The 15,254-nt window shown below is 46.7% G+C and overlaps 55 non-coding genes and 1 pseudogene across 55 annotated transcripts; all 56 read right to left on the bottom strand.

Moving 5' to 3' along the window:
* Window positions 1-130: 130 nt before the first annotated feature.
* Window positions 131-249, bottom strand: LOC129420317 (5S ribosomal RNA). Its single transcript, XR_008636806.1, has one exon. It is a non-coding gene; the product is annotated as a 5S ribosomal RNA (ribosomal RNA).
* A 141-nt stretch (window positions 250-390) lies between these two features.
* On the bottom strand, window positions 391-509 carry LOC129420315 (5S ribosomal RNA). Its single transcript, XR_008636805.1, has one exon. It is a non-coding gene; the product is annotated as a 5S ribosomal RNA (ribosomal RNA).
* Window positions 510-650: 141 nt separating this feature from the next.
* On the bottom strand, window positions 651-769 carry LOC129417065 (5S ribosomal RNA). Its single transcript, XR_012362041.1, has one exon. It is a non-coding gene; the product is annotated as a 5S ribosomal RNA (ribosomal RNA).
* A 130-nt stretch (window positions 770-899) lies between these two features.
* LOC141355610 (5S ribosomal RNA) lies at window positions 900-1,018 on the bottom strand. Its single transcript, XR_012362042.1, has one exon. It is a non-coding gene; the product is annotated as a 5S ribosomal RNA (ribosomal RNA).
* A 141-nt stretch (window positions 1,019-1,159) lies between these two features.
* Window positions 1,160-1,278, bottom strand: LOC141355611 (5S ribosomal RNA). Its single transcript, XR_012362043.1, has one exon. It is a non-coding gene; the product is annotated as a 5S ribosomal RNA (ribosomal RNA).
* A 141-nt stretch (window positions 1,279-1,419) lies between these two features.
* LOC129420313 (5S ribosomal RNA) lies at window positions 1,420-1,538 on the bottom strand. Its single transcript, XR_008636803.1, has one exon. It is a non-coding gene; the product is annotated as a 5S ribosomal RNA (ribosomal RNA).
* Window positions 1,539-1,679: 141 nt separating this feature from the next.
* Window positions 1,680-1,798, bottom strand: LOC129434545 (5S ribosomal RNA). Its single transcript, XR_008640824.1, has one exon. It is a non-coding gene; the product is annotated as a 5S ribosomal RNA (ribosomal RNA).
* A 141-nt stretch (window positions 1,799-1,939) lies between these two features.
* LOC129434544 (5S ribosomal RNA) lies at window positions 1,940-2,058 on the bottom strand. Its single transcript, XR_012362045.1, has one exon. It is a non-coding gene; the product is annotated as a 5S ribosomal RNA (ribosomal RNA).
* Window positions 2,059-2,199: 141 nt separating this feature from the next.
* LOC129434543 (5S ribosomal RNA) lies at window positions 2,200-2,318 on the bottom strand. Its single transcript, XR_008640822.1, has one exon. It is a non-coding gene; the product is annotated as a 5S ribosomal RNA (ribosomal RNA).
* Window positions 2,319-2,459: 141 nt separating this feature from the next.
* On the bottom strand, window positions 2,460-2,578 carry LOC129434542 (5S ribosomal RNA). Its single transcript, XR_008640819.1, has one exon. It is a non-coding gene; the product is annotated as a 5S ribosomal RNA (ribosomal RNA).
* A 141-nt stretch (window positions 2,579-2,719) lies between these two features.
* On the bottom strand, window positions 2,720-2,838 carry LOC129434541 (5S ribosomal RNA). The gene has a single exon (XR_008640818.1). It is a non-coding gene; the product is annotated as a 5S ribosomal RNA (ribosomal RNA).
* A 141-nt stretch (window positions 2,839-2,979) lies between these two features.
* On the bottom strand, window positions 2,980-3,098 carry LOC129434540 (5S ribosomal RNA). The gene has a single exon (XR_008640817.1). It is a non-coding gene; the product is annotated as a 5S ribosomal RNA (ribosomal RNA).
* Window positions 3,099-3,239: 141 nt separating this feature from the next.
* Window positions 3,240-3,358, bottom strand: LOC129434539 (5S ribosomal RNA). Its single transcript, XR_008640816.1, has one exon. It is a non-coding gene; the product is annotated as a 5S ribosomal RNA (ribosomal RNA).
* Window positions 3,359-3,499: 141 nt separating this feature from the next.
* On the bottom strand, window positions 3,500-3,618 carry LOC129434538 (5S ribosomal RNA). Its single transcript, XR_008640815.1, has one exon. It is a non-coding gene; the product is annotated as a 5S ribosomal RNA (ribosomal RNA).
* Window positions 3,619-3,759: 141 nt separating this feature from the next.
* LOC129434536 (5S ribosomal RNA) lies at window positions 3,760-3,878 on the bottom strand. The gene has a single exon (XR_008640812.1). It is a non-coding gene; the product is annotated as a 5S ribosomal RNA (ribosomal RNA).
* A 141-nt stretch (window positions 3,879-4,019) lies between these two features.
* Window positions 4,020-4,138, bottom strand: LOC129434535 (5S ribosomal RNA). The gene has a single exon (XR_008640811.1). It is a non-coding gene; the product is annotated as a 5S ribosomal RNA (ribosomal RNA).
* A 141-nt stretch (window positions 4,139-4,279) lies between these two features.
* LOC129434534 (5S ribosomal RNA) lies at window positions 4,280-4,398 on the bottom strand. Its single transcript, XR_008640810.1, has one exon. It is a non-coding gene; the product is annotated as a 5S ribosomal RNA (ribosomal RNA).
* Window positions 4,399-4,527: 129 nt separating this feature from the next.
* LOC129434533 (5S ribosomal RNA) lies at window positions 4,528-4,646 on the bottom strand. Its single transcript, XR_008640809.1, has one exon. It is a non-coding gene; the product is annotated as a 5S ribosomal RNA (ribosomal RNA).
* Window positions 4,647-4,787: 141 nt separating this feature from the next.
* On the bottom strand, window positions 4,788-4,906 carry LOC141355614 (5S ribosomal RNA). The gene has a single exon (XR_012362047.1). It is a non-coding gene; the product is annotated as a 5S ribosomal RNA (ribosomal RNA).
* A 141-nt stretch (window positions 4,907-5,047) lies between these two features.
* LOC141355615 (5S ribosomal RNA) lies at window positions 5,048-5,166 on the bottom strand. The gene has a single exon (XR_012362048.1). It is a non-coding gene; the product is annotated as a 5S ribosomal RNA (ribosomal RNA).
* Window positions 5,167-5,295: 129 nt separating this feature from the next.
* On the bottom strand, window positions 5,296-5,409 carry LOC141354412 (5S ribosomal RNA; annotated as a pseudogene).
* Window positions 5,410-5,550: 141 nt separating this feature from the next.
* LOC141355616 (5S ribosomal RNA) lies at window positions 5,551-5,669 on the bottom strand. The gene has a single exon (XR_012362049.1). It is a non-coding gene; the product is annotated as a 5S ribosomal RNA (ribosomal RNA).
* A 129-nt stretch (window positions 5,670-5,798) lies between these two features.
* Window positions 5,799-5,917, bottom strand: LOC129420270 (5S ribosomal RNA). The gene has a single exon (XR_008636785.1). It is a non-coding gene; the product is annotated as a 5S ribosomal RNA (ribosomal RNA).
* A 141-nt stretch (window positions 5,918-6,058) lies between these two features.
* On the bottom strand, window positions 6,059-6,177 carry LOC141355617 (5S ribosomal RNA). The gene has a single exon (XR_012362050.1). It is a non-coding gene; the product is annotated as a 5S ribosomal RNA (ribosomal RNA).
* A 141-nt stretch (window positions 6,178-6,318) lies between these two features.
* LOC141355618 (5S ribosomal RNA) lies at window positions 6,319-6,437 on the bottom strand. The gene has a single exon (XR_012362051.1). It is a non-coding gene; the product is annotated as a 5S ribosomal RNA (ribosomal RNA).
* Window positions 6,438-6,578: 141 nt separating this feature from the next.
* On the bottom strand, window positions 6,579-6,697 carry LOC141355619 (5S ribosomal RNA). The gene has a single exon (XR_012362052.1). It is a non-coding gene; the product is annotated as a 5S ribosomal RNA (ribosomal RNA).
* Window positions 6,698-6,838: 141 nt separating this feature from the next.
* On the bottom strand, window positions 6,839-6,957 carry LOC141355620 (5S ribosomal RNA). The gene has a single exon (XR_012362053.1). It is a non-coding gene; the product is annotated as a 5S ribosomal RNA (ribosomal RNA).
* A 129-nt stretch (window positions 6,958-7,086) lies between these two features.
* LOC141355621 (5S ribosomal RNA) lies at window positions 7,087-7,205 on the bottom strand. Its single transcript, XR_012362054.1, has one exon. It is a non-coding gene; the product is annotated as a 5S ribosomal RNA (ribosomal RNA).
* Window positions 7,206-7,346: 141 nt separating this feature from the next.
* LOC141355623 (5S ribosomal RNA) lies at window positions 7,347-7,465 on the bottom strand. The gene has a single exon (XR_012362056.1). It is a non-coding gene; the product is annotated as a 5S ribosomal RNA (ribosomal RNA).
* Window positions 7,466-7,606: 141 nt separating this feature from the next.
* On the bottom strand, window positions 7,607-7,725 carry LOC141355624 (5S ribosomal RNA). Its single transcript, XR_012362057.1, has one exon. It is a non-coding gene; the product is annotated as a 5S ribosomal RNA (ribosomal RNA).
* Window positions 7,726-7,866: 141 nt separating this feature from the next.
* Window positions 7,867-7,985, bottom strand: LOC141355625 (5S ribosomal RNA). The gene has a single exon (XR_012362058.1). It is a non-coding gene; the product is annotated as a 5S ribosomal RNA (ribosomal RNA).
* Window positions 7,986-8,126: 141 nt separating this feature from the next.
* LOC129417251 (5S ribosomal RNA) lies at window positions 8,127-8,245 on the bottom strand. Its single transcript, XR_012362059.1, has one exon. It is a non-coding gene; the product is annotated as a 5S ribosomal RNA (ribosomal RNA).
* A 141-nt stretch (window positions 8,246-8,386) lies between these two features.
* On the bottom strand, window positions 8,387-8,505 carry LOC141355626 (5S ribosomal RNA). Its single transcript, XR_012362060.1, has one exon. It is a non-coding gene; the product is annotated as a 5S ribosomal RNA (ribosomal RNA).
* Window positions 8,506-8,646: 141 nt separating this feature from the next.
* On the bottom strand, window positions 8,647-8,765 carry LOC141355627 (5S ribosomal RNA). Its single transcript, XR_012362061.1, has one exon. It is a non-coding gene; the product is annotated as a 5S ribosomal RNA (ribosomal RNA).
* A 141-nt stretch (window positions 8,766-8,906) lies between these two features.
* Window positions 8,907-9,025, bottom strand: LOC141355628 (5S ribosomal RNA). Its single transcript, XR_012362062.1, has one exon. It is a non-coding gene; the product is annotated as a 5S ribosomal RNA (ribosomal RNA).
* Window positions 9,026-9,166: 141 nt separating this feature from the next.
* LOC129416792 (5S ribosomal RNA) lies at window positions 9,167-9,285 on the bottom strand. The gene has a single exon (XR_008635531.2). It is a non-coding gene; the product is annotated as a 5S ribosomal RNA (ribosomal RNA).
* Window positions 9,286-9,426: 141 nt separating this feature from the next.
* LOC129420193 (5S ribosomal RNA) lies at window positions 9,427-9,545 on the bottom strand. Its single transcript, XR_008636778.1, has one exon. It is a non-coding gene; the product is annotated as a 5S ribosomal RNA (ribosomal RNA).
* A 129-nt stretch (window positions 9,546-9,674) lies between these two features.
* LOC141357609 (5S ribosomal RNA) lies at window positions 9,675-9,793 on the bottom strand. The gene has a single exon (XR_012364096.1). It is a non-coding gene; the product is annotated as a 5S ribosomal RNA (ribosomal RNA).
* Window positions 9,794-9,934: 141 nt separating this feature from the next.
* On the bottom strand, window positions 9,935-10,053 carry LOC129415840 (5S ribosomal RNA). Its single transcript, XR_008635018.2, has one exon. It is a non-coding gene; the product is annotated as a 5S ribosomal RNA (ribosomal RNA).
* Window positions 10,054-10,194: 141 nt separating this feature from the next.
* Window positions 10,195-10,313, bottom strand: LOC129419368 (5S ribosomal RNA). Its single transcript, XR_008636489.1, has one exon. It is a non-coding gene; the product is annotated as a 5S ribosomal RNA (ribosomal RNA).
* A 141-nt stretch (window positions 10,314-10,454) lies between these two features.
* On the bottom strand, window positions 10,455-10,573 carry LOC141355630 (5S ribosomal RNA). Its single transcript, XR_012362064.1, has one exon. It is a non-coding gene; the product is annotated as a 5S ribosomal RNA (ribosomal RNA).
* A 141-nt stretch (window positions 10,574-10,714) lies between these two features.
* Window positions 10,715-10,833, bottom strand: LOC129419362 (5S ribosomal RNA). Its single transcript, XR_008636486.1, has one exon. It is a non-coding gene; the product is annotated as a 5S ribosomal RNA (ribosomal RNA).
* A 141-nt stretch (window positions 10,834-10,974) lies between these two features.
* On the bottom strand, window positions 10,975-11,093 carry LOC141355631 (5S ribosomal RNA). The gene has a single exon (XR_012362065.1). It is a non-coding gene; the product is annotated as a 5S ribosomal RNA (ribosomal RNA).
* A 141-nt stretch (window positions 11,094-11,234) lies between these two features.
* On the bottom strand, window positions 11,235-11,353 carry LOC141355632 (5S ribosomal RNA). The gene has a single exon (XR_012362066.1). It is a non-coding gene; the product is annotated as a 5S ribosomal RNA (ribosomal RNA).
* A 129-nt stretch (window positions 11,354-11,482) lies between these two features.
* LOC141355634 (5S ribosomal RNA) lies at window positions 11,483-11,601 on the bottom strand. Its single transcript, XR_012362068.1, has one exon. It is a non-coding gene; the product is annotated as a 5S ribosomal RNA (ribosomal RNA).
* Window positions 11,602-11,742: 141 nt separating this feature from the next.
* Window positions 11,743-11,861, bottom strand: LOC141355635 (5S ribosomal RNA). Its single transcript, XR_012362069.1, has one exon. It is a non-coding gene; the product is annotated as a 5S ribosomal RNA (ribosomal RNA).
* Window positions 11,862-12,002: 141 nt separating this feature from the next.
* On the bottom strand, window positions 12,003-12,121 carry LOC141355636 (5S ribosomal RNA). The gene has a single exon (XR_012362070.1). It is a non-coding gene; the product is annotated as a 5S ribosomal RNA (ribosomal RNA).
* A 141-nt stretch (window positions 12,122-12,262) lies between these two features.
* Window positions 12,263-12,381, bottom strand: LOC141355637 (5S ribosomal RNA). Its single transcript, XR_012362071.1, has one exon. It is a non-coding gene; the product is annotated as a 5S ribosomal RNA (ribosomal RNA).
* Window positions 12,382-12,522: 141 nt separating this feature from the next.
* Window positions 12,523-12,641, bottom strand: LOC141355638 (5S ribosomal RNA). Its single transcript, XR_012362072.1, has one exon. It is a non-coding gene; the product is annotated as a 5S ribosomal RNA (ribosomal RNA).
* A 129-nt stretch (window positions 12,642-12,770) lies between these two features.
* On the bottom strand, window positions 12,771-12,889 carry LOC141355640 (5S ribosomal RNA). The gene has a single exon (XR_012362074.1). It is a non-coding gene; the product is annotated as a 5S ribosomal RNA (ribosomal RNA).
* A 141-nt stretch (window positions 12,890-13,030) lies between these two features.
* On the bottom strand, window positions 13,031-13,149 carry LOC141355641 (5S ribosomal RNA). The gene has a single exon (XR_012362075.1). It is a non-coding gene; the product is annotated as a 5S ribosomal RNA (ribosomal RNA).
* A 141-nt stretch (window positions 13,150-13,290) lies between these two features.
* On the bottom strand, window positions 13,291-13,409 carry LOC141355642 (5S ribosomal RNA). The gene has a single exon (XR_012362076.1). It is a non-coding gene; the product is annotated as a 5S ribosomal RNA (ribosomal RNA).
* Window positions 13,410-13,550: 141 nt separating this feature from the next.
* On the bottom strand, window positions 13,551-13,669 carry LOC129455097 (5S ribosomal RNA). The gene has a single exon (XR_008648228.2). It is a non-coding gene; the product is annotated as a 5S ribosomal RNA (ribosomal RNA).
* Window positions 13,670-13,810: 141 nt separating this feature from the next.
* On the bottom strand, window positions 13,811-13,929 carry LOC141355643 (5S ribosomal RNA). Its single transcript, XR_012362077.1, has one exon. It is a non-coding gene; the product is annotated as a 5S ribosomal RNA (ribosomal RNA).
* Window positions 13,930-14,070: 141 nt separating this feature from the next.
* On the bottom strand, window positions 14,071-14,189 carry LOC141355644 (5S ribosomal RNA). Its single transcript, XR_012362078.1, has one exon. It is a non-coding gene; the product is annotated as a 5S ribosomal RNA (ribosomal RNA).
* Window positions 14,190-14,330: 141 nt separating this feature from the next.
* On the bottom strand, window positions 14,331-14,449 carry LOC141355645 (5S ribosomal RNA). Its single transcript, XR_012362079.1, has one exon. It is a non-coding gene; the product is annotated as a 5S ribosomal RNA (ribosomal RNA).
* Between the last annotated feature and the right edge of the window lie 805 nt (window positions 14,450-15,254).

The raw sequence follows: 15,254 nt of genomic DNA on the forward strand, positions 1-15,254 counted from the left end.
CGATTCGAGAGCCACTTCAAGACTAATGTGGCAACGCCATGCCATCGGCGAACGCTTACAGAAAGGATGCATTTCTGGAAAAAAATTATATGAATAAATAATTAAATAATTAATTAAATAAAGAATTAAATGCTTACAGCACCTGGTATTCCCAGGCGGTCTCCCATCCAAGTACTAACCAGGCCCGACCCTGCTTGGCTTCCGAGATCAGACGAGAGCGGGCGTGCTCAGGGTGGTGTGGCCGTAAGCGAGCGCTGACTCGATTCGAGAGCCACTTCAAGACTAATGTGGCAACGCCATGCCATCGGCGAACGCTTACAGAAAGGATGCATTTCTGGAAAAAAATTATATGAATAAATAATTAAATAATTAATTAAATAAAGAATTAAATGCTTACAGCACCTGGTATTCCCAGGCGGTCTCCCATCCAAGTACTAACCAGGCCCGACCCTGCTTGGCTTCCGAGATCAGACGAGAGCGGGCGTGCTCAGGGTGGTGTGGCCGTAAGCGAGCGCTGACTCGATTCGAGAGCCACTTCAAGACTAATGTGGCAACGCCATGCCATCGGCGAACGCTTACAGAAAGGATGCATTTCTGGAAAAAAATTATATGAATAAATAATTAAATAATTAATTAAATAAAGAATTAAATGCTTACAGCACCTGGTATTCCCAGGCGGTCTCCCATCCAAGTACTAACCAGGCCCGACCCTGCTTGGCTTCCGAGATCAGACGAGAGCGGGCGTGCTCAGGGTGGTGTGGCCGTAAGCGAGCGCTGACTCGATTCGAGAGCCACTTCAAGACTAATGTGGCAACGCCATGCCATCGGCGAACGCTTACAGAAAGGATGCATTTCTGGAAAAAAATTATATGAATAAATAAATTAAATAATTAATTAAATGCTTACAGCACCTGGTATTCCCAGGCGGTCTCCCATCCAAGTACTAACCAGGCCCGACCCTGCTTGGCTTCCGAGATCAGACGAGAGCGGGCGTGCTCAGGGTGGTGTGGCCGTAAGCGAGCGCTGACTCGATTCGAGAGCCACTTCAAGACTAATGTGGCAACGCCATGCCATCGGCGAACGCTTACAGAAAGGATGCATTTCTGGAAAAAAATTATATGAATAAATAATTAAATAATTAATTAAATAAAGAATTAAATGCTTACAGCACCTGGTATTCCCAGGCGGTCTCCCATCCAAGTACTAACCAGGCCCGACCCTGCTTGGCTTCCGAGATCAGACGAGAGCGGGCGTGCTCAGGGTGGTGTGGCCGTAAGCGAGCGCTGACTCGATTCGAGAGCCACTTCAAGACTAATGTGGCAACGCCATGCCATCGGCGAACGCTTACAGAAAGGATGCATTTCTGGAAAAAAATTATATGAATAAATAATTAAATAATTAATTAAATAAAGAATTAAATGCTTACAGCACCTGGTATTCCCAGGCGGTCTCCCATCCAAGTACTAACCAGGCCCGACCCTGCTTGGCTTCCGAGATCAGACGAGAGCGGGCGTGCTCAGGGTGGTGTGGCCGTAAGCGAGCGCTGACTCGATTCGAGAGCCACTTCAAGACTAATGTGGCAACGCCATGCCATCGGCGAACGCTTACAGAAAGGATGCATTTCTGGAAAACAATTATATGAATAAATAATTAAATAATTGATTAAATAAAGAATTAAATGCTTACAGCACCTGGTATTCCCAGGCGGTCTCCCATCCAAGTACTAACCAGGCCCGACCCTGCTTGGCTTCCGAGATCAGACGAGAGCGGGCGTGCTCAGGGTGGTGTGGCCGTAAGCGAGCGCTGACTCGATTCGAGAGCCACTTCAAGACTAATGTGGCAACGCCATGCCATCGGCGAACGCTTACAGAAAGGATGCATTTCTGGAAAAAAATTATATGAATAAATAATTAAATAATTAATTAAATAAAGAATTAAATGCTTACAGCACCTGGTATTCCCAGGCGGTCTCCCATCCAAGTACTAACCAGGCCCGACCCTGCTTGGCTTCCGAGATCAGACGAGAGCGGGCGTGCTCAGGGTGGTGTGGCCGTAAGCGAGCGCTGACTCGATTCGAGAGCCACTTCAAGACTAATGTGGCAACGCCATGCCATCGGCGAACGCTTACAGAAAGGATGCATTTCTGGAAAAAAATTATATGAATAAATAATTAAATAATTAATTAAATAAAGAATTAAATGCTTACAGCACCTGGTATTCCCAGGCGGTCTCCCATCCAAGTACTAACCAGGCCCGACCCTGCTTGGCTTCCGAGATCAGACGAGAGCGGGCGTGCTCAGGGTGGTGTGGCCGTAAGCGAGCGCTGACTCGATTCGAGAGCCACTTCAAGACTAATGTGGCAACGCCATGCCATCGGCGAACGCTTACAGAAAGGATGCATTTCTGGAAAAAAATTATATGAATAAATAATTAAATAATTAATTAAATAAAGAATTAAATGCTTACAGCACCTGGTATTCCCAGGCGGTCTCCCATCCAAGTACTAACCAGGCCCGACCCTGCTTGGCTTCCGAGATCAGACGAGAGCGGGCGTGCTCAGGGTGGTGTGGCCGTAAGCGAGCGCTGACTCGATTCGAGAGCCACTTCAAGACTAATGTGGCAACGCCATGCCATCGGCGAACGCTTACAGAAAGGATGCATTTCTGGAAAAAAATTATATGAATAAATAATTAAATAATTAATTAAATAAAGAATTAAATGCTTACAGCACCTGGTATTCCCAGGCGGTCTCCCATCCAAGTACTAACCAGGCCCGACCCTGCTTGGCTTCCGAGATCAGACGAGAGCGGGCGTGCTCAGGGTGGTGTGGCCGTAAGCGAGCGCTGACTCGATTCGAGAGCCACTTCAAGACTAATGTGGCAACGCCATGCCATCGGCGAACGCTTACAGAAAGGATGCATTTCTGGAAAAAAATTATATGAATAAATAATTAAATAATTAATTAAATAAAGAATTAAATGCTTACAGCACCTGGTATTCCCAGGCGGTCTCCCATCCAAGTACTAACCAGGCCCGACCCTGCTTGGCTTCCGAGATCAGACGAGAGCGGGCGTGCTCAGGGTGGTGTGGCCGTAAGCGAGCGCTGACTCGATTCGAGAGCCACTTCAAGACTAATGTGGCAACGCCATGCCATCGGCGAACGCTTACAGAAAGGATGCATTTCTGGAAAAAAATTATATGAATAAATAATTAAATAATTAATTAAATAAAGAATTAAATGCTTACAGCACCTGGTATTCCCAGGCGGTCTCCCATCCAAGTACTAACCAGGCCCGACCCTGCTTGGCTTCCGAGATCAGACGAGAGCGGGCGTGCTCAGGGTGGTGTGGCCGTAAGCGAGCGCTGACTCGATTCGAGAGCCACTTCAAGACTAATGTGGCAACGCCATGCCATCGGCGAACGCTTACAGAAAGGATGCATTTCTGGAAAAAAATTATATGAATAAATAATTAAATAATTAATTAAATAAAGAATTAAATGCTTACAGCACCTGGTATTCCCAGGCGGTCTCCCATCCAAGTACTAACCAGGCCCGACCCTGCTTGGCTTCCGAGATCAGACGAGAGCGGGCGTGCTCAGGGTGGTGTGGCCGTAAGCGAGCGCTGACTCGATTCGAGAGCCACTTCAAGACTAATGTGGCAAAGCCATGCCATCGGCGAACGCTTACAGAAAGGATGCATTTCTGGAAAAAAATTATATGAATAAATAATTAAATAATTAATTAAATAAAGAATTAAATGCTTACAGCACCTGGTATTCCCAGGCGGTCTCCCATCCAAGTACTAACCAGGCCCGACCCTGCTTGGCTTCCGAGATCAGACGAGAGCGGGCGTGCTCAGGGTGGTGTGGCCGTAAGCGAGCGCTGACTCGATTCGAGAGCCACTTCAAGACTAATGTGGCAACGCCATGCCATCGGCGAACGCTTACAGAAAGGATGCATTTCTGGAAAAAAATTATATGAATAAATAATTAAATAATTAATTAAATAAAGAATTAAATGCTTACAGCACCTGGTATTCCCAGGCGGTCTCCCATCCAAGTACTAACCAGGCCCGACCCTGCTTGGCTTCCGAGATCAGACGAGAGCGGGCGTGCTCAGGGTGGTGTGGCCGTAAGCGAGCGCTGACTCGATTCGAGAGCCACTTCAAGACTAATGTGGCAACGCCATGCCATCGGCGAACGCTTACAGAAAGGATGCATTTCTGGAAAAAAATTATATGAATAAATAATTAAATAATTAATTAAATAAAGAATTAAATGCTTACAGCACCTGGTATTCCCAGGCGGTCTCCCATCCAAGTACTAACCAGGCCCGACCCTGCTTGGCTTCCGAGATCAGACGAGAGCGGGCGTGCTCAGGGTGGTGTGGCCGTAAGCGAGCGCTGACTCGATTCGAGAGCCACTTCAAGACTAATGTGGCAACGCCATGCCATCGGCGAACGCTTACAGAAAGGATGCATTTCTGGAAAAAAATTATATGAATAAATAATTAAATAATTAATTAAATGCTTACAGCACCTGGTATTCCCAGGCGGTCTCCCATCCAAGTACTAACCAGGCCCGACCCTGCTTGGCTTCCGAGATCAGACGAGAGCGGGCGTGCTCAGGGTGGTGTGGCCGTAAGCGAGCGCTGACTCGATTCGAGAGCCACTTCAAGACTAATGTGGCAACGCCATGCCATCGGCGAACGCTTACAGAAAGGATGCATTTCTGGAAAAAAATTATATGAATAAATAATTAAATAATTAATTAAATAAAGAATTAAATGCTTACAGCACCTGGTATTCCCAGGCGGTCTCCCATCCAAGTACTAACCAGGCCCGACCCTGCTTGGCTTCCGAGATCAGACGAGAGCGGGCGTGCTCAGGGTGGTGTGGCCGTAAGCGAGCGCTGACTCGATTCGAGAGCCACTTCAAGACTAATGTGGCAACGCCATGCCATCGGCGAACGCTTACAGAAAGGATGCATTTCTGGAAAAAAATTATATGAATAAATAATTAAATAATTAATTAAATAAAGAATTAAATGCTTACAGCACCTGGTATTCCCAGGCGGTCTCCCATCCAAGTACTAACCAGGCCCGACCCTGCTTGGCTTCCGAGATCAGACGAGAGCGGGCGTGCTCAGGGTGGTGTGGCCGTAAGCGAGCGCTGACTCGATTCGAGAGCCACTTCAAGACTAATGTGGCAACGCCATGCCATCAGCGAACGCTTACAGAAAGGATGCATTTCTGGAAAAAAATTATATGAATAAATAATTAAATAATTAATTAAATGCTTACAGCACCTGCCCAGGCGGTCTCCCATCCAAGTACTAACCAGGCCCGACCCTGCTTGGCTTCCGAGATCAGACGAGAGCGGGCGTGCTCAGGGTGGTGTGGCCGTAAGCGAGCGCTGACTCGATTCGAGAGCCACTTCAAGACTAATGTGGCAACGCCATGCCATCGGCGAACGCTTACAGAAAGGATGCATTTCTGGAAAAAAATTATATGAATAAATAATTAAATAATTAATTAAATAAAGAATTAAATGCTTACAGCACCTGGTATTCCCAGGCGGTCTCCCATCCAAGTACTAACCAGGCCCGACCCTGCTTGGCTTCCGAGATCAGACGAGAGCGGGCGTGCTCAGGGTGGTGTGGCCGTAAGCGAGCGCTGACTCGATTCGAGAGCCACTTCAAGACTAATGTGGCAACGCCATGCCATCGGCGAACGCTTACAGAAAGGATGCATTTCTGGAAAAAAATTATATGAATAAATAATTAAATAATTAATTAAATGCTTACAGCACCTGGTATTCCCAGGCGGTCTCCCATCCAAGTACTAACCAGGCCCGACCCTGCTTGGCTTCCGAGATCAGACGAGAGCGGGCGTGCTCAGGGTGGTGTGGCCGTAAGCGAGCGCTGACTCGATTCGAGAGCCACTTCAAGACTAATGTGGCAACGCCATGCCATCGGCGAACGCTTACAGAAAGGATGCATTTCTGGAAAAAAATTATATGAATAAATAATTAAATAATTAATTAAATAAAGAATTAAATGCTTACAGCACCTGGTATTCCCAGGCGGTCTCCCATCCAAGTACTAACCAGGCCCGACCCTGCTTGGCTTCCGAGATCAGACGAGAGCGGGCGTGCTCAGGGTGGTGTGGCCGTAAGCGAGCGCTGACTCGATTCGAGAGCCACTTCAAGACTAATGTGGCAACGCCATGCCATCGGCGAACGCTTACAGAAAGGATGCATTTCTGGAAAAAAATTATATGAATAAATAATTAAATAATTAATTAAATAAAGAATTAAATGCTTACAGCACCTGGTATTCCCAGGCGGTCTCCCATCCAAGTACTAACCAGGCCCGACCCTGCTTGGCTTCCGAGATCAGACGAGAGCGGGCGTGCTCAGGGTGGTGTGGCCGTAAGCGAGCGCTGACTCGATTCGAGAGCCACTTCAAGACTAATGTGGCAACGCCATGCCATCGGCGAACGCTTACAGAAAGGATGCATTTCTGGAAAAAAATTATATGAATAAATAATTAAATAATTAATTAAATAAAGAATTAAATGCTTACAGCACCTGGTATTCCCAGGCGGTCTCCCATCCAAGTACTAACCAGGCCCGACCCTGCTTGGCTTCCGAGATCAGACGAGAGCGGGCGTGCTCAGGGTGGTGTGGCCGTAAGCGAGCGCTGACTCGATTCGAGAGCCACTTCAAGACTAATGTGGCAACGCCATGCCATCGGCGAACGCTTACAGAAAGGATGCATTTCTGGAAAAAAATTATATGAATAAATAATTAAATAATTAATTAAATAAAGAATTAAATGCTTACAGCACCTGGTATTCCCAGGCGGTCTCCCATCCAAGTACTAACCAGGCCCGACCCTGCTTGGCTTCCGAGATCAGACGAGAGCGGGCGTGCTCAGGGTGGTGTGGCCGTAAGCGAGCGCTGACTCGATTCGAGAGCCACTTCAAGACTAATGTGGCAACGCCATGCCATCGGCGAACGCTTACAGAAAGGATGCATTTCTGGAAAAAAATTATATGAATAAATAATTAAATAATTAATTAAATGCTTACAGCACCTGGTATTCCCAGGCGGTCTCCCATCCAAGTACTAACCAGGCCCGACCCTGCTTGGCTTCCGAGATCAGACGAGAGCGGGCGTGCTCAGGGTGGTGTGGCCGTAAGCGAGCGCTGACTCGATTCGAGAGCCACTTCAAGACTAATGTGGCAACGCCATGCCATCGGCGAACGCTTACAGAAAGGATGCATTTCTGGAAAAAAATTATATGAATAAATAATTAAATAATTAATTAAATAAAGAATTAAATGCTTACAGCACCTGGTATTCCCAGGCGGTCTCCCATCCAAGTACTAACCAGGCCCGACCCTGCTTGGCTTCCGAGATCAGACGAGAGCGGGCGTGCTCAGGGTGGTGTGGCCGTAAGCGAGCGCTGACTCGATTCGAGAGCCACTTCAAGACTAATGTGGCAACGCCATGCCATCGGCGAACGCTTACAGAAAGGATGCATTTCTGGAAAAAAATTATATGAATAAATAATTAAATAATTAATTAAATAAAGAATTAAATGCTTACAGCACCTGGTATTCCCAGGCGGTCTCCCATCCAAGTACTAACCAGGCCCGACCCTGCTTGGCTTCCGAGATCAGACGAGAGCGGGCGTGCTCAGGGTGGTGTGGCCGTAAGCGAGCGCTGACTCGATTCGAGAGCCACTTCAAGACTAATGTGGCAACGCCATGCCATCGGCGAACGCTTACAGAAAGGATGCATTTCTGGAAAAAAATTATATGAATAAATAATTAAATAATTAATTAAATAAAGAATTAAATGCTTACAGCACCTGGTATTCCCAGGCGGTCTCCCATCCAAGTACTAACCAGGCCCGACCCTGCTTGGCTTCCGAGATCAGACGAGAGCGGGCGTGCTCAGGGTGGTGTGGCCGTAAGCGAGCGCTGACTCGATTCGAGAGCCACTTCAAGACTAATGTGGCAACGCCATGCCATCGGCGAACGCTTACAGAAAGGATGCATTTCTGGAAAAAAATTATATGAATAAATAATTAAATAATTAATTAAATAAAGAATTAAATGCTTACAGCACCTGGTATTCCCAGGCGGTCTCCCATCCAAGTACTAACCAGGCCCGACCCTGCTTGGCTTCCGAGATCAGACGAGAGCGGGCGTGCTCAGGGTGGTGTGGCCGTAAGCGAGCGCTGACTCGATTCGAGAGCCACTTCAAGACTAATGTGGCAACGCCATGCCATCGGCGAACGCTTACAGAAAGGATGCATTTCTGGAAAAAAATTATATGAATAAATAATTAAATAATTAATTAAATAAAGAATTAAATGCTTACAGCACCTGGTATTCCCAGGCGGTCTCCCATCCAAGTACTAACCAGGCCCGACCCTGCTTGGCTTCCGAGATCAGACGAGAGCGGGCGTGCTCAGGGTGGTGTGGCCGTAAGCGAGCGCTGACTCGATTCGAGAGCCACTTCAAGACTAATGTGGCAACGCCATGCCATCGGCGAACGCTTACAGAAAGGATGCATTTCTGGAAAAAAATTATATGAATAAATAATTAAATAATTAATTAAATAAAGAATTAAATGCTTACAGCACCTGGTATTCCCAGGCGGTCTCCCATCCAAGTACTAACCAGGCCCGACCCTGCTTGGCTTCCGAGATCAGACGAGAGCGGGCGTGCTCAGGGTGGTGTGGCCGTAAGCGAGCGCTGACTCGATTCGAGAGCCACTTCAAGACTAATGTGGCAAAGCCATGCCATCGGCGAACGCTTACAGAAAGGATGCATTTCTGGAAAAAAATTATATGAATAAATAATTAAATAATTAATTAAATAAAGAATTAAATGCTTACAGCACCTGGTATTCCCAGGCGGTCTCCCATCCAAGTACTAACCAGGCCCGACCCTGCTTGGCTTCCGAGATCAGACGAGAGCGGGCGTGCTCAGGGTGGTGTGGCCGTAAGCGAGCGCTGACTCGATTCGAGAGCCACTTCAAGACTAATGTGGCAACGCCATGCCATCGGCGAACGCTTACAGAAAGGATGCATTTCTGGAAAAAAATTATATGAATAAATAATTAAATAATTAATTAAATAAAGAATTAAATGCTTACAGCACCTGGTATTCCCAGGCGGTCTCCCATCCAAGTACTAACCAGGCCCGACCCTGCTTGGCTTCCGAGATCAGACGAGAGCGGGCGTGCTCAGGGTGGTGTGGCCGTAAGCGAGCGCTGACTCGATTCGAGAGCCACTTCAAGACTAATGTGGCAACGCCATGCCATCGGCGAACGCTTACAGAAAGGATGCATTTCTGGAAAAAAATTATATGAATAAATAATTAAATAATTAATTAAATAAAGAATTAAATGCTTACAGCACCTGGTATTCCCAGGCGGTCTCCCATCCAAGTACTAACCAGGCCCGACCCTGCTTGGCTTCCGAGATCAGACGAGAGCGGGCGTGCTCAGGGTGGTGTGGCCGTAAGCGAGCGCTGACTCGATTCGAGAGCCACTTCAAGACTAATGTGGCAACGCCATGCCATCGGCGAACGCTTACAGAAAGGATGCATTTCTGGAAAAAAATTATATGAATAAATAATTAAATAATTAATTAAATGCTTACAGCACCTGGTATTCCCAGGCGGTCTCCCATCCAAGTACTAAACAGGCCCGACCCTGCTTGGCTTCCGAGATCAGACGAGAGCGGGCGTGCTCAGGGTGGTGTGGCCGTAAGCGAGCGCTGACTCGATTCGAGAGCCACTTCAAGACTAATGTGGCAACGCCATGCCATCGGCGAACGCTTACAGAAAGGATGCATTTCTGGAAAAAAATTATATGAATAAATAATTAAATAATTAATTAAATAAAGAATTAAATGCTTACAGCACCTGGTATTCCCAGGCGGTCTCCCATCCAAGTACTAACCAGGCCCGACCCTGCTTGGCTTCCGAGATCAGACGAGAGCGGGCGTGCTCAGGGTGGTGTGGCCGTAAGCGAGCGCTGACTCGATTCGAGAGCCACTTCAAGACTAATGTGGCAACGCCATGCCATCGGCGAACGCTTACAGAAAGGATGCATTTCTGGAAAAAAATTATATGAATAAATAATTAAATAATTAATTAAATAAAGAATTAAATGCTTACAGCACCTGGTATTCCCAGGCGGTCTCCCATCCAAGTACTAACCAGGCCCGACCCTGCTTGGCTTCCGAGATCAGACGAGAGCGGGCGTGCTCAGGGTGGTGTGGCCGTAAGCGAGCGCTGACTCGATTCGAGAGCCACTTCAAGACTAATGTGGCAACGCCATGCCATCGGCGAACGCTTACAGAAAGGATGCATTTCTGGAAAAAAATTATATGAATAAATAATTAAATAATTGATTAAATAAAGAATTAAATGCTTACAGCACCTGGTATTCCCAGGCGGTCTCCCATCCAAGTACTAACCAGGCCCGACCCTGCTTGGCTTCCGAGATCAGACGAGAGCGGGCGTGCTCAGGGTGGTGTGGCCGTAAGCGAGCGCTGACTCGATTCGAGAGCCACTTCAAGACTAATGTGGCAAAGCCATGCCATCGGCGAACGCTTACAGAAAGGATGCATTTCTGGAAAACAATTATATGAATAAATAATTAAATAATTGATTAAATAAAGAATTAAATGCTTACAGCACCTGGTATTCCCAGGCGGTCTCCCATCCAAGTACTAACCAGGCCCGACCCTGCTTGGCTTCCGAGATCAGACGAGAGCGGGCGTGCTCAGGGTGGTGTGGCCGTAAGCGAGCGCTGACTCGATTCGAGAGCCACTTCAAGACTAATGTGGCAAAGCCATGCCATCGGCGAACGCTTACAGAAAGGATGCATTTCTGGAAAAAAATTATATGAATAAATAATTAAATAATTAATTAAATAAAGAATTAAATGCTTACAGCACCTGGTATTCCCAGGCGGTCTCCCATCCAAGTACTAACCAGGCCCGACCCTGCTTGGCTTCCGAGATCAGACGAGAGCGGGCGTGCTCAGGGTGGTGTGGCCGTAAGCGAGCGCTGACTCGATTCGAGAGCCACTTCAAGACTAATGTGGCAACGCCATGCCATCGGCGAACGCTTACAGAAAGGATGCATTTCTGGAAAAAAATTATATGAATAAATAATTAAATAATTAATTAAATAAAGAATTAAATGCTTACAGCACCTGGTATTCCCAGGCGGTCTCCCATCCAAGTACTAACCAGGCCCGACCCTGCTTGGCTTCCGAGATCAGACGAGAGCGGGCGTGCTCAGGGTGGTGTGGCCGTAAGCGAGCGCTGACTCGATTCGAGAGCCACTTCAAGACTAATGTGGCAACGCCATGCCATCGGCGAACGCTTACAGAAAGGATGCATTTCTGGAAAAAAATTATATGAATAAATAATTAAATAATTAATTAAATGCTTACAGCACCTGGTATTCCCAGGCGGTCTCCCATCCAAGTACTAACCAGGCCCGACCCTGCTTGGCTTCCGAGATCAGACGAGAGCGGGCGTGCTCAGGGTGGTGTGGCCGTAAGCGAGCGCTGACTCGATTCGAGAGCCACTTCAAGACTAATGTGGCAACGCCATGCCATCGGCGAACGCTTACAGAAAGGATGCATTTCTGGAAAAAAATTATATGAATAAATAATTAAATAATTAATTAAATAAAGAATTAAATGCTTACAGCACCTGGTATTCCCAGGCGGTCTCCCATCCAAGTACTAACCAGGCCCGACCCTGCTTGGCTTCCGAGATCAGACGAGAGCGGGCGTGCTCAGGGTGGTGTGGCCGTAAGCGAGCGCTGACTCGATTCGAGAGCCACTTCAAGACTAATGTGGCAACGCCATGCCATCGGCGAACGCTTACAGAAAGGATGCATTTCTGGAAAACAATTATATGAATAAATAATTAAATAATTGATTAAATAAAGAATTAAATGCTTACAGCACCTGGTATTCCCAGGCGGTCTCCCATCCAAGTACTAACCAGGCCCGACCCTGCTTGGCTTCCGAGATCAGACGAGAGCGGGCGTGCTCAGGGTGGTGTGGCCGTAAGCGAGCGCTGACTCGATTCGAGAGCCACTTCAAGACTAATGTGGCAACGCCATGCCATCGGCGAACGCTTACAGAAAGGATGCATTTCTGGAAAAAAATTATATGAATAAATAATTAAATAATTAATTAAATAAAGAATTAAATGCTTACAGCACCTGGTATTCCCAGGCGGTCTCCCATCCAAGTACTAACCAGGCCCGACCCTGCTTGGCTTCCGAGATCAGACGAGAGCGGGCGTGCTCAGGGTGGTGTGGCCGTAAGCGAGCGCTGACTCGATTCGAGAGCCACTTCAAGACTAATGTGGCAACGCCATGCCATCGGCGAACGCTTACAGAAAGGATGCATTTCTGGAAAAAAATTATATGAATAAATAATTAAATAATTAATTAAATAAAGAATTAAATGCTTACAGCACCTGGTATTCCCAGGCGGTCTCCCATCCAAGTACTAACCAGGCCCGACCCTGCTTGGCTTCCGAGATCAGACGAGAGCGGGCGTGCTCAGGGTGGTGTGGCCGTAAGCGAGCGCTGACTCGATTCGAGAGCCACTTCAAGACTAATGTGGCAACGCCATGCCATCGGCGAACGCTTACAGAAAGGATGCATTTCTGGAAAAAAATTATATGAATAAATAATTAAATAATTAATTAAATGCTTACAGCACCTGGTATTCCCAGGCGGTCTCCCATCCAAGTACTAACCAGGCCCGACCCTGCTTGGCTTCCGAGATCAGACGAGAGCGGGCGTGCTCAGGGTGGTGTGGCCGTAAGCGAGCGCTGACTCGATTCGAGAGCCACTTCAAGACTAATGTGGCAACGCCATGCCATCGGCGAACGCTTACAGAAAGGATGCATTTCTGGAAAAAAATTATATGAATAAATAATTAAATAATTAATTAAATAAAGAATTTAATGCTTACAGCACCTGGTATTCCCAGGCGGTCTCCCATCCAAGTACTAACCAGGCCCGACCCTGCTTGGCTTCCGAGATCAGACGAGAGCGGGCGTGCTCAGGGTGGTGTGGCCGTAAGCGAGCGCTGACTCGATTCGAGAGCCACTTCAAGACTAATGTGGCAACGCCATGCCATCGGCGAACGCTTACAGAAAGGATGCATTTCTGGAAAAAAATTATATGAATAAATAATTAAATAATTAATTAAATAAAGAATTAAATGCTTACAGCACCTGGTATTCCCAGGCGGTCTCCCATCCAAGTACTAACCAGGCCCGACCCTGCTTGGCTTCCGAGATCAGACGAGAGCGGGCGTGCTCAGGGTGGTGTGGCCGTAAGCGAGCGCTGACTCGATTCGAGAGCCACTTCAAGACTAATGTGGCAACGCCATGCCATCGGCGAACGCTTACAGAAAGGATGCATTTCTGGAAAAAAATTATATGAATAAATAATTAAATAATTAATTAAATAAAGAATTAAATGCTTACAGCACCTGGTATTCCCAGGCGGTCTCCCATCCAAGTACTAACCAGGCCCGACCCTGCTTGGCTTCCGAGATCAGACGAGAGCGGGCGTGCTCAGGGTGGTGTGGCCGTAAGCGAGCGCTGACTCGATTCGAGAGCCACTTCAAGACTAATGTGGCAACGCCATGCCATCGGCGAACGCTTACAGAAAGGATGCATTTCTGGAAAAAAATTATATGAATAAATAATTAAATAATTAATTAAATAAAGAATTAAATGCTTACAGCACCTGGTATTCCCAGGCGGTCTCCCATCCAAGTACTAACCAGGCCCGACCCTGCTTGGCTTCCGAGATCAGACGAGAGCGGGCGTGCTCAGGGTGGTGTGGCCGTAAGCGAGCGCTGACTCGATTCGAGAGCCACTTCAAGACTAATGTGGCAACGCCATGCCATCGGCGAACGCTTACAGAAAGGATGCATTTCTGGAAAAAAATTATATGAATAAATAATTAAATAATTAATTAAATAAAGAATTAAATGCTTACAGCACCTGGTATTCCCAGGCGGTCTCCCATCCAAGTACTAACCAGGCCCGACCCTGCTTGGCTTCCGAGATCAGACGAGAGCGGGCGTGCTCAGGGTGGTGTGGCCGTAAGCGAGCGCTGACTCGATTCGAGAGCCACTTCAAGACTAATGTGGCAACGCCATGCCATCGGCGAACGCTTACAGAAAGGATGCATTTCTGGAAAAAAATTATATGAATAAATAATTAAATAATTAATTAAATAAAGAATTAAATGCTTACAGCACCTGGTATTCCCAGGCGGTCTCCCATCCAAGTACTAACCAGGCCCGACCCTGCTTGGCTTCCGAGATCAGACGAGAGCGGGCGTGCTCAGGGTGGTGTGGCCGTAAGCGAGCGCTGACTCGATTCGAGAGCCACTTCAAGACTAATGTGGCAACGCCATGCCATCGGCGAACGCTTACAGAAAGGATGCATTTCTGGAAAAAAATTATATGAATAAATAATTAAATAATTAATTAAATAAAGAATTAAATGCTTACAGCACCTGGTATTCCCAGGCGTTCTCTCCTCCAAGTCCCTATGCCGACCAATCATTGAGCGCCGTTGAGCAAGTTGAGCTGCTCAACCAACCAATCACTGAGCTCTGTTGAGCAGGCCGCTTCCTCAACCCACCAATCAGATGGCGCCGTTGCTTTGAATATTAAGTGCATCACGCGAGTGACAAACGTAAATAACACTACTATCATCGTTTGATTGAGATCGCAAACAAGAGGTAAGTCGAGTATATTTACCAGTATATTCATATAAATGCTTTCTAACCGTTATTTGTATGGATTCGCGTGGATTTACGTGCAGTAATTACAAAGTTATTAAAGTTTTAAAAGCTTTAATAGAGAAAATATAATCGCCCATCTAAGTTAACTGCTAACGTGTATCGTAAACTGCAGTTCTTCGAGTCTTTGTAATATTTTACTCAAATTAAATACTTTGGAAATACCCAAACACAATCAGGGCTGGACATTAAGACTAACCTACTATCCAAATACAGGTAGATTTTACTTATTGCTAGTAATACTAATGCCAGTTTTTCCTGTTGGAGTTGACTGACTACATACTGTACAATATGATAATCCATTAACAGTCAATAACATGTTAAAACACTGAAAACACAAGGCAAGCAAAAATAAAGTCTACAA

Source organism: Misgurnus anguillicaudatus, chromosome 21 (genome assembly GCF_027580225.2).
Source record: "Misgurnus anguillicaudatus chromosome 21, ASM2758022v2, whole genome shotgun sequence".
Classification (NCBI taxonomy): Eukaryota; Metazoa; Chordata; class Actinopteri; order Cypriniformes; family Cobitidae; genus Misgurnus; species Misgurnus anguillicaudatus.